The sequence below is a fragment of the Haliotis asinina genome, chromosome 10 (assembly GCF_037392515.1).
Source record: "Haliotis asinina isolate JCU_RB_2024 chromosome 10, JCU_Hal_asi_v2, whole genome shotgun sequence".
Lineage (NCBI taxonomy): Eukaryota > Metazoa > Mollusca > Gastropoda > Lepetellida > Haliotidae > Haliotis > Haliotis asinina.
In genome coordinates this window covers 47226781-47239713 of record NC_090289.1, presented here as the reverse complement: position 1 = coordinate 47239713, position 12933 = coordinate 47226781, and the positions used below count along the sequence as shown (strand labels likewise).

The 12933-nt window shown below is 40.2% G+C and overlaps 1 protein-coding gene across 1 annotated transcript in view; it reads left to right on the top strand.

The window, feature by feature from the left end:
- The window catches only part of LOC137297897 (tetratricopeptide repeat protein 21B-like), a 308763-nt gene that overhangs the window by 220 nt on the left and 295610 nt on the right, over nucleotides 1–12933 (top strand). The window lies entirely within an intron of this gene.

Sequence of the window (12933 nt, the reverse complement as noted above, 5' to 3'; positions counted from 1 at the left end):
GAAAGATGTTGCGGAAGATAACCAGTAATATAAACGTAACAAAATCAAAGGTAATTTCTGCCACTTTAACTCCAAACGAAAGTATATGTCCATGTTTGAATATGCGTCAACAAACAAGAAAGGGTTATTCAAAGCTGCTACAAACATGACAAATGTGTTGCGACATTAGGTTTGCATTGTTTCGTCGACTATTTTCAGTTTAAAAATGTTTGAAAAAGGTTTCTAATTCTTTGGTTAAATCCATGTTTCTAATATGAAAGATGTTCGGTAAGATGTGTCATTTACGAGTGATCGACCATGGTATTTGCTTCTATGAATCAATGCATAGACATGCAAGAAATCAAATATGGATTAAAAGACAACTTTAATTCATCTTTCAACTGAACATTGTTCGACACTGTTCGTTTGTTTAAGCAACCATCATCATTAAGTAAATGCACGTTTTTGAGCCTCATCTAAATACTGTCGATCAATACTGAGTCTGTAAGCATGTACAGGCCAAGACGAGAGACGTGAATATTACATGATGAAAGGTCCGGCGTGCTACTTGTTATCATCTTGGTGTGCAAACATAAACCCGTCTTATTTCCAAACCAGTGTTAATGGAATGACTATGTAAATCATGTTTATTGCTCCTTTCGAGTCATTAGCATGCATGCACATGTTGTTTTTCTAAACATGGACTTTTTAGTTTACAAGTTGTTGTAGTTACTTTAGAAAAAGATGAGAGCGGTTCTATTATGTCTGAATATAAATACTGGTAATATGCATATATGATCTTATCTTCCGAAATATATCTATATGCTCTCCTGGCGTCGTGCTTGGACTTTGAACACATCTTGAATTTTGAGAGGTTTGTGTTTGCATATTATTTATGGGAAATGTTTATGAAACACTTAACAGCGTGTCTGGACTTTTGTGTGTGCCGATGCTTTAGAAGATACTCCGCTTACATGACGGTGAGTGCGACTGGCGTGGGTTTAACACACAAGCAATCATAATTACAGAGATGATGATATGAAGAGGCGACTTGAGGGTTCGGATGGTCAAACTCACTGACTTGGTTTACACATGTCAGTGTATCCCATTTGCGTAGATCAATGTTCATGTTGTTGATCATTGGATTGTCTGGTTCAGAGGGTCGCCATGTAACTGGAATATTGCTGAGCGCGGCGTAAAACTAAATTCACTCACCCACTCATCCATGTTTACTGGGATCACCGAATTCTGCTTCAACTAAGGGACACAAATCCACACATCGTTTGGGGCCATAAGATGGTCACATATAAACCCAACTCAGTCATGAAATCCTCTTAAGAAATACCTTTACTTTACTTTAAGAGGAAAATGTTTAAAAACATTTCTCAGTGAACGTTCTCAGTTAACAATAATGATTAATTCCTGCCATACACCATTTTTATGAGTAAATCAAATAAAACAATTACTGCTCCGTACGTTTTCAGATATTCAGTCAACTCATCGTTCTTTCCTGGTTTCTACTAAATATTAAATGTTTGTGGGTGAGTATGGTTTCAACAACATTCCAGCAATATCACGGCAGGTGATACCAGAAATGGGCTTCAGGCTTTGTACCCTTGTGGGGAATCGAACCTGGGTCATCGGCGTGACGAGCAAACGCTTTAATCACTAGGCCACCCTGCTGCCCCCACGGAAATTGAGAAACCTTGAGACAACATGCAAACTCATCTTACGCCATGTCGAACCTCTCAGACTAGCCGGCACCTCTTCGGGGACACGTAGATATCTTTCCTTCAACTTAGATTTTATAATTTTAAACCACTCTTCGGCAAATTAATTCTGTTTAATTATTCAAACTGTGTATGCAACAATTTGGAAAAAAAATGTTTGTCGTAGTGTCACCAGATGTCAAATTTGTGGCATGCGCAGTATGAGCGATGGTACAGAATGAAACAGCTGACAGATATCATGAAACTGCTGTATTTATGACGGGGTAAATTATGTTTGCGTGTATGTGTATGTTGATGAGTATATTCATATACCAGCCACGACTAGGTACGTATGTTCATCACTCGGGGAGCAGGGCATCAGGCGGGGAATGTTATCTCCACCTTGATCCATTTACAAAACACAAGGATCACGGGATTATCTGACAGCGGTCCATGTCCAGTGTGAACGGATCAATATACGTACTGTAATACATACAGATTTTTACATCTGACGAATGAGCATTTCAAAAGTTTGCAAAGAATGTTTAAATAAAGTAAGGCTAAATAAAAATGTGTGATGTTTCTCACTTCTATTTGTGCGCGTAACAAAGTCACGGGAAACTCTTGAAGAAGGGAACATACCATTTACGTTATTTTGTTAAATAGAACAAACACATGACGTGACGTGCTGTGACGTGGCGTGGCGTGGCGGGGTGTCACGTCGGGTGATATGTTTCTGGTTCTTTTGTCTGAGAACGTGTGCCACAACACTGCAACTGGATAAGAAAAGTGTTTTTCATTCCTGCTCATATAGATGGAACGATTTTCAATTAATGTCCCGATGCATTTCTATTAAGCATGATGGCCTTTGTTTACCATGTCATGTGTACATTAAGCATGGTCAATGTTTGCTTTGTTGTAGATAAAAATGGCAACACCTAGTTCCAGCTCTTCCTACTGTTAATGGTGAGAACTGCCGGAAATATCACCTCTGCCACGTGGATTGTTAGGTTTGCACGTGACAGATCGGTCATGTGACACGTGGGTGTGAAGGAGTGACATTTGCATGTATGACGTCCATTCAAAGAAACGTTTGTTATGAGAGATTAGGCAAAAAAGTCATAAGAAACAAAGTCATAGATTTAGGTAAACTCTCTTTACGTCAGCCTATAAAGACTTGTTCTGTACTTGTCGATCAGTGGATATAGTGAATGTTTAGTGACTCTAGATCGGCTTAGCGCGATGGTGTAGTTACAGCGTCTGCATGAAATTCCCTGCTCGATTTCCCACATGGGGTCGTGTGGCAAGAACTGAACTTGCTGGCAAGTTTCTAAAAACGTAATAGCCTAGATGCCTGATGGACATTTATACGTTGGAAGGTAACATAAAAACGTTTGGTATTGATTCTCATATTTTGTCATTCACCTGATGAAGGGGCAAAAAGTAGCTCAGAAACGGCATGCTGTAATTATTAAACAAGTTATAAATCCATACCATACGTTGTCATGCTAAAAGCCATTGCCTTAGTTTTCACTGTATCCACAAGCAAGGCGTTTTTAATGATGAACGAATCAAGGTTCCTGATTTGGGATGTTGGGAATGAACACATGATCAGCTGATTCCACAGCGAAGAATCATAGGGAATACGCAACAGATTAAACCCATACGGCAATACGGTCCGAATGATCGCTGTTGTGTTCCGTAATAATCTAATACGCATTTGTGATCCATTACTACATCCACCCGTGACAGTAAGTGAGAGTGTGTTGCTCTTTCCGTAGATCCACTCACACAATTTGCATAAAAACATGAGTAAATGGGTTTTACGCCGCTTTTCGCAATATACTAGCAATATCTCGTTGTTTGCCCTTGCAACAATGACGGTAAAGAACTGTGAATCTGAACATGAAATTTTGAACAACTATTTATTTCTAAAGTTCCATTTATAAAATGCTACATGCCACCAACATGGCGCGATATGTTTTGTTCATTATCATTGCTCCAGGTTGTTGATCAGTGTGCACAGTATTTTCAGTTTTATAGAAATCCTGTGTGATACTCCTCTGCCAGTTAAACTGAAGGTGTGACGTCGTACCTGATGTTAGTACACAGACCAGAGAATCGTCGACGCAGTGACCCGTTAAATCAAGAATTTTGTTTCAGGTCCAAAACAAAATTTGTAAAACAGCAAACAATGAATAATATATTTTATTACATGCATCCCGTTCAGACTGGACGATTTCCACATTACCTTCATACTGAGGAAATTGCTGAGTGTGGTGCTTGAAAAAAAGACAAAAAAAACCCTTTTATGAACATTTTCAACCTCAATAGCTTAAAATTAAACTTGTGTTATCCAGTCTCTTTTTCAAACACTCAATTACTTGAGTAATCATGTCATAGCAATCAATGAGACGTAAATGTGAAGTACTCTCGGTGGTACATTTCATCTGAAGTGGGTCTTTGTTCCCACCGCAAGAGTGTCAATACAGGCTTATGGACGTTCTGATAAACTGGTTACACGCTGTTGACCACATCCTCCAATATAATATCATAATGGCACACAGCTGACGTCAGCAATCGTTAATTACCTCCCTCTTTAACATCGCCTCAATTTAGCCCCCTTAGAGTATACGTATTCTGAAAAAAGCGGATTTGTCGTGACCCCGGAAGTACAAAGGTGTATTAAAATCTTTATCTAAAGTTTTAGCGAAAATTCAGCATGAGTGCCTCGTTACCTCGTCTAACACCAAGTGGGGAGGGGAGCTCAATAAAAGTACCATCAAAGTTTGCAATCCTTTCTCCTCAATCGGAAATCTCCCTCAATCAGAGCTAATTCGGTAGTTTTATGTCCGTAAAGCTGTGACAGAGAAGATTGGTGCGCTTTCGCTATCTTTCCGGTTTTAATTTTGACAGCGCCCTTGTAGCTTTTACCTCCCCTTCCGATTGGGCGACAGCCCGGAGACGGCTTCGATAATTGGCTGTCGTCACGCAATGCAGGTTACATCCGAGTTGTATTAAACCACGGCCGCTGTTTCGCCAACCCTGAACAGACATTGTTCAAAGTTTAGGTAAATATCTAAAGACTGATCTGTTACACAAACTCGCGGGGTTGAATCTGTAAGTATCGCCACATGTGATAAGTGAACAATGAAAATAAAAAAGACAAAGTAAATAACGACTCTGTTAGTGTTATCGATCTGTGATGCTGAGTTCTAAAAATCTCATAAACTGAGGACGCTTGTAGAACTGCATCGGTTGCTCTTTCTTTTTATAATGTTTTACCATCGGGTGAAATTATCAACAATTAATTACTGTTCCTAGACAAGTAGGTGCTGGTATGTTTATATGGTAATTAAGCGAGAGTGTAACTTTAGAGCTATTATCTGATCTTGTCAGAATGTGGGTATCTTAGTTAAATCACGGTACCTCAGCTGCTGTAGACAGCGGGCGCTACGTGTGTTGGTGTGAACGTAAATGTGATCTGTGTGAGTGGGTGACTTGTAGGACGTACGCGTGTGTTAATCTTGAGTGTTTGGTTTAACAAATCAATCAGCTGATGTGTCGATTTCCATGATAAACAATAACCAGAACTCTGCTTGTAACACGAGGGCTGGTAAAAAAGTTCTAGACCTATATAACTTCTAGACTGGTCACACCAACTAACCTTAGGAGTGTTGTTGGACAGTGTTCTTCACCAGCAATTTCCAGCTACATTACTCAAAGAGGTCAACAAGCAGCAGGTCGTTGAAGCATATTGGGTATACACACGAGTACAGAAGATCTGAGAGATGTTGGGGGTTGGAGTTCTGATTTTACATGACAATGCTTCGTCTCACATCTCCGACTGGCTAAGTCTGCAGCACATCAGTGTGGCTCCCCATATTCACCTAACCTGGCCCCATGCGACTTTCACTTATTTCCAAAATTGAAGGAACATCTCCATGGAAAACGCTATGCCGGTAATGACGTGAGCTTTTTCTCTACCATGAACTAATCTTTCCTGTAAAATAAACAATCACATTAGTTTGTTCATTGTGACTATCGAAACTACCAATCAATCTTCGATGGTTGAACCGCTATGGGGATCGAAACTTTAAAAAAAAACTTTTTGAAAGCTTATCCGCAATGAAGTAAATCGCTATTATTTAGTATATCTCCTTTGATGCAGCTATGTTGACCTTTTTCTCAAGGCACAGAGGCCGTGTTCTCCGGAGTCCGGAGGCCGTTTCCTCCTGCGCGGTGGCCGTTTTCTCAATTTTTGGGGTCCGTTTTATCCGTATCCCAGTGAATGTGTTCATGGCACCAATCTACAAACCTGGAAAACGAAGCAATGAAATAAACCTACTGGCAAACAGGGATGGTTTAGCACCGACCTGACATTGACCCGCCCACAGACTCCTGTCACTGTGAACGAAGGGGCCCCAGGTACCATTGCTCAAGTGTATCACCTACTTGCTAAACCGACGACGCGAGATTCCTCTGAGCAAAGCACGTGCAAGTACACGTCATGTTCTGCACTAGCCTCCACCTCCTCTACCCTTCACCAGCCAAATGGGTTTGCCCATTGCCGTGCACCGCCTGGTTTTTGTAAACGCCGGTCCAACTAATCCTTCTTTGCCAGTAGTTACTGAGCCCGACCAACAGATCAACGCAGAAAGATTGGGGAATCTTTTTGGCCAGAATACCTGCCCACACCTCTATGGAATATGGACCCAAAACGACCTAATCACCTATGTACGAGAACCCCGTTTGATTTATCATTCACCTAACAAACATAAAATTAAAACCAGACAGATATGGGCCTTTTTCCTGTGGGTGTTAGTCTTAGATCTCGACGCACTGTTTCATTGTTTGTTGGTTGGTTTGTACCGTAATCAGAGTCTTGAAAAGACAATCCAGTGATCAGCCTCATAGGAGCGTCTTATGACAAACGTTGATTGATGAAGACCAGTTCTAACCAAGATCCTCACGCGTCTGTTCTGTTTCAGTGAGTGAGTTTAGTTTTACGCCGCACTCAGCTATATTCCAGTTATATGACGTCGGTCGGGAAATAATCGAGTCTGGACCAGACAATCCGGTGAGTAACAGCATGAGCATCGACCTGGGAAACAATGACATGTGTCAACCAAGTCAGCGAGCCTGACCACCCGATCCCGTTAGTTGCCTCATATGCCTTTTATGGCAAGCATGCTGAAGGCGTATTCTACCCCGGGGACCTTCACGGGTCTGTTCTGTTTTAAATGTGTAGATGAAGATAAGAGTGATGCGAGTGATGGTATCCTCAATGAAGAGCAATCAGTTGGATTAAGAGTAAAGCGGTAAACTGTTGGGGAACTAAAAGTATGCCAGACTGAACCATATAAATAAACACCCCTGTGTTCCACTGACCTCACGTTTACTCTAAGGAACCACTCATAAGACAGTTGCAACCACACCATCATTCAACTGAATAGACCGTGATGGCACATAGTGTCGTGACAATTCAGTAATATACGTCCAACAACCAGGTATTGAGTTTCATCTTACAATGCAGTCCATGTCATGTCTGTCAAACACATGCATATGACTGGCTTTTAATAAGAAAACTATTTTTCTTAGTATGTCGGTTTTTCGAAATCGCAAAATGTTTCGAACATTTTATTGTCCTACATTCTGTAACCTGAATTACTCGATATTTGTCGCATGGTATTGCCAGCATGGGAGTGACGTTGTTGAATTCATATACTTAAAGTCTTTTCATTTCCAAGTTATAACTTATTAAACCGTTACCTTACCTTTCTACATGTTCCCGATTTAGCTAAATACATATTCATTATGTTTAGGTATGACTTCAGATGTCTAATGTGTATGAAATGAGGAGCGAAGGTCAGCTCTTTGAGTGGGTTTGTGGTGTATAATCAAATGACACTGCGTCCATGCCTCTAAAAACAGGCAAACTGCAGTGCAAATGGGGTTGCACAGCATAGAGAATATGACAAGTCTTCATATATGAGCGAAGCGCAAAATGTTGAATCAAAAATATTTCACATGAGTGATCGTTCAACATGCTGTTGGAAATGTGAGAGCACAACCAAGTGAAGAAAAGGTGTATACTTTTGATGGTGGCGATATTTTATTTTGACATGAAAAATATTTTTCGAATTGAAGCGAGGAAAGTACGCTGCCAACCTTTGCTGACTTCGCTCGCATGTAAGAAGACTGGTAATTTTCTCTATGCTGCGCAACCCATTTGCGCTACAGTTTGCCTGTGCTCTAACACGCGTTTTAATGATTTAGTATTGGGGAATAGATCTACATTTCATGTAAAACATAAATATGAAATATTCGTAAAGGGAGTCCGTGCTCCGCTGATTGGTTCTTACACCGAACTGTAGACTACAGGTTCTTGTAATCAGTGAGTGAGTGAGTGAGTGAGCGAGGTTTGTTGTAGCCATGTGGATCATCATGTGCCCATATTCCGTACATTCATGCTCATTCTGTCAATCACTGGATTATTTACCGACCGTCGTCATATACACAGTATAGCTGGAATATCTCCGGGGTCAAACAACCAATCTAGATCTGTTGAGGATAAAGATTCTTTGATTAACAGCATGTACTTCTTGTAAGAGGTTACCACCCGCGAAGGTCCCGGAGTAGAATAGGCCTTGAGCAACCCATGTTTGCCATGAAAGGCGACTCAGCTTGTCGAAAGAGGCGACTAACGGGATCGGGTGGTCAGGCTCGCTGACTTGGTTGACACATGTCATCGGTTCCCAATTGTGCAGATCGATGCTCATGTTGTTGCTCACCGGATTGTCTGGTACAGACTCGATTATTTCCCGACCGCCGTCATATAACTGGAATATTGCTGAGTGCGGCGTAAAAGTAACTTACTCAGAGATCGAGGGGTCAGATTCTCCGATTCATCTTGTCCCGATTACGCAGATAAATGCGCTTTTCTAAGAAAGACAACAAACAACAAATTAAAAAGCAAAATAAATAACAAAAAATAACCGGAGGGCAAACAGTCATTTCCCTCATATGACGACAGCAATACTGTAACAGTGTTTTAAGGTGACTTAAAGCCAACTAACTCACTCACTCAGCACTGCCTTTACATTCACGGGGAGATGAAATTGTCTGAGGCTGTATTTCTGTTGGTAACTGGTATAACAAAACTATCATTATGGGTTCGGACACCGGTTCGAAAAACGATACAAAAAGATACTTTGTCATGGCAATGAAGATACACGCAAACGATGAGATCGAATAATATAAACCTAGTCCTCTCATCGCTCATGTATCTGAAATGTTCAATAAATTGTGATCTGTGTAAAGGAATGTCGATAGGCACTAACATTAACAATTAGGGAGACTCAGTGTACAGAATGCTGATTAATTGATTAATTAATTAACACTCACTTAATTTCCATGACGGCAAGGGGTACGGCAATGCCGTGTACTTAGATAGTGTCCTTTTATGACACCACCGGAGTATTGTATACCCTTGGGCAAACTCGCTTCATCAGATTAATTATTTCATTTACTGATTGGCAGAATCGTGTCATTTACTCTGTTTCTGTTGATTTTATACGGAACAGGTGTCACCTGGAGTTGACTCTAATTCTTTATTGGCATTCTAGAAGTTGCTGAGTCAATAACGAAGAATTCGACTTTCAGAATAACAGCTTGTTTATTCCATAGTGTGACGTTCCCATGTTTCTTAGCTTTATAACAGTGTAAGAATCCGCACCGAAGCCTCACTCTAAGTCACAAACACGCTATTACTAATAATGTCGTATGGTTTTGTTTTAGGCGCTTATTTGACAGAATATCAGAGTGTTAATATTTTGTCAATAATATTGTTGCGTCACATGTTATATTTGGCAGTACAGTGCAAATCCTAGTGCTTTTGTTGGGTGGAGTTCCATCCAGGATTCGAACCCGTGCCATCACAAAGTCAGACGCATAACCGACTCAGCCACCGCGGCTTCAATAGAAAGCCTGAGTCAGTTAGGCGGCCGACTTTATGGCCTGACTCTGAGGGTGTTTGTTCGAATCCCAAATGCGACTCAAAGTGTAATGGCGACCAAGAATCTGTACTTAACTTAGAAATTGTAATCCCAAATATACCATGCGTTTGTAAATGGCATCTGCATACATGCATTCTTTTTGATACATGCATTTGTGTAATGGTTCTCCCGAGAAGCATGTCAAGGTCATAAAGAACACAAAGCATTCCACAGTTTCTTTATTAAACAAGGATATAAGACAGAATCACCATGGCATTATTGATGGTCCTATTCTAGTAGAAGATACACAAAGTAGTGCCGGCCAAAGGAAGTGGCACATCAAAACACGGTTTATGTGACGTGTATTTGAAGTACTGTTACCCCGTAGAATTTTTGCTTGGATGAAACCGGCTGGCCTGAAAAGTGAAACGGAAGGCTTTCTGTTTGCAACCCAGGACCAGATACGAGTACTTCACACCCGAAACAGTCAGTATGTAATTGTGATATCAAATATAAAATGTTAATTATGAAATGGCGTCAAACACCTTGTCAAGGATTTCCAGCGTGGCGTCAAACACATGCTGATGGTTTTGACTCGATCGTATATATTACACTTTTATATTCGTCATGTTTGTGGTTTTAACTCACACGCCGTAATGGAACATGAAATTCACTATTTTTAGAAGTCTTTGCAATTACCCGAGAAACCCGTGGTCTTTACGGTGTTTATTTTTGTGCGTGTTCATTTTCGATATTTTTCACCTGTTTAGGTCTTAAATTAATATCATATGTTATATCATTAAAGTCTCGTTAATTTTTGACACTAACATGATTTCCATGGGAATAGCATGGCAAATACACGGTTCTCGCTAACGAAATGTCGCTTACATCCCTTTACCATGTTGTCCATCCTAAAGAACAAACGATATAATCATAAAGTAAATATGTTTTATAAGCGTTTTTCAAAATACATGTAATTTATTACATATTAGTTTCCACGTTGTGTTTCTCTTTGTCTAATCACCTATGTGTTGCTTTTTTGTATGTCATTATTTTGTTGCATCTTTGTGAATATTTGTTTCGTCATCAGCTGGACATTGCTGGTATATAGCTAAAAGCGGCGTAAAACCATACTCATTCAGTTATATTGTCAGCATGTGTGTCAGTATGTGTCTATGATCATCTATTATATTTCAGTTTTCAAGCTGCGTTTGTATGATAGATGTGTGTCTCTGTGACTACTTACTCCATTGTCAATTTTGTTATTTTGCTTTGCATGAATTTGTAGTTTACCCTTATCATTATCACTCGGCTCATTGCGTATGATCGTGCTTTATTGTCTGCGAGCAAAATTTTACCTGACCAGTCCCATGATTTACATTCTTGTTTCGAATCTTTACCACGTTTGCATTAAACGTTTGAATGAATGTTAGACCTAGCCACAATTGTGAATCGGGTGTTTGTCTACTAGTCTCTTACAGCAAACATTTTTTATCCTTCTCTTCCACTTTGTGTGTTTAAGATGATCGTGTTTCTTGCTTCATTTGTTTTAACACTGTATGCCCCACTGTTGTTAAAGAATTCCTTTCTCGGAGAATAAAGCATTATCATAATATTATTATAATAATATCGCTTAATACAGATTAAAGATATTATCCAAAAGACAGGCTGGTAAAGCTCATCATCTGCTTAGGGTCCTTGCCCCTGGAGTTCTGGTTCTCTTGAAAAGTCACATGCTATGATGCGAGGCTCCGGTTGTCATTACATGCTACAGACCGTGATATGAGGCACCGGTTGTCATTACATGTAACAGATCATGATGTGAGGCACCGGTTGTCATTACATGTTACAGGTCATGATGTGAGGCACCGGTTGTCATTACATGTTACAGGTCATGATGTGAGGCACCGGTTGTCATTACATGTTACAGGTCATGATGCGAGGCACCGGTTGTCATTACATGTTACAGGTCATGATGTGAGGCTCTGGTTGTCATTACACGTTACAGGCCATGATACGAATCTCTGATTGCCATTACACGTTACAGCCGCAGGCCATGACGCGATGCTCTGGTTCTCATTACATGTTACAGGCCATGATGCAAGGCTCCGGTTGTCATTACGTGTTACAGGCCATGACGCTAGGCTCTTGGTCGTCACACATGTTACAGACCTTGAAGCGGGGTTCCAGTTTGTCGTAAAAGGTCATGATGGGAAGTTCAAGGTCGCCATACACGTTACAGGCCATGATGTGAGACTCCACCATATGTTGTCAGATGTGAAATATTTTGTTCGGGGACACGTACGTGATGTTATATCGACATAGCACAATAATGGGGCAATTTGGGATGACAGTTTGAAGAATCAGTAGAATAAGCGAGGTCTAAGATCTTGGGAATACATCAAAGGTGAGGTATGTGAACATGTACGGTGAATTAGAAAATATTCAAGTTACGTTGTATTTTGCAAAGGAGTCAGACCCAACACATCTAACCATATTCTGCATTGATTAGATATCACTATGTCCCCGACTGGCAGTGTGTTAACACTAAAACGTTATTTTCTTACGGATTGCCTCAAAAATACTGAACTGTTTGACATGCCATGTCAGAACGTTAAAATAAGTTTTTACCACGAGATGATTCTTGATTTGATAGTGTCTTTTAATTGTATACATTATACAACCACCATAATGAAATGATATCCCGAAACACACTCTGAACTTGGCACATGCACTGGAGACATCAACGTAACTTTTCATGGGTTAGATAGTTTGAATGTTGAGTTTATGAAACTATTCGTATTTTCACCTTCCAAGTAAACAGCACAATAAATGTTGCAAATGCATTTGGCCGAGACTGTACAGCACCTAGGATTTAGAGCAAAAAGGTTATGATTATTAGAATGAGATATGTTGTTTAATGCTTTGACCAGATGATAAATACTAGAGGTCATTTGATATATAAATAAAAGATTCGGTATGTCAATAATCTTGGTATATGACACAACCCTTTAATGATCAAGTGCAGTTACAGTGGGCCTTATCCCATTAGACACTACTAGCTGTCCGCATACAGTGGGATGATCCGGTTCGATACCCCATATGAGTACAATTTGTGAAGCCCATTTCTGGTGTCGCGAGCTATAATATCGCAGGGATATTGCTTAAAGCAGCGTAAACCTTAAGTCACTCACTCATATTGCGAATAGATTACATTTCCAGCGTTTTCATAAGCTGTATCGACAGGA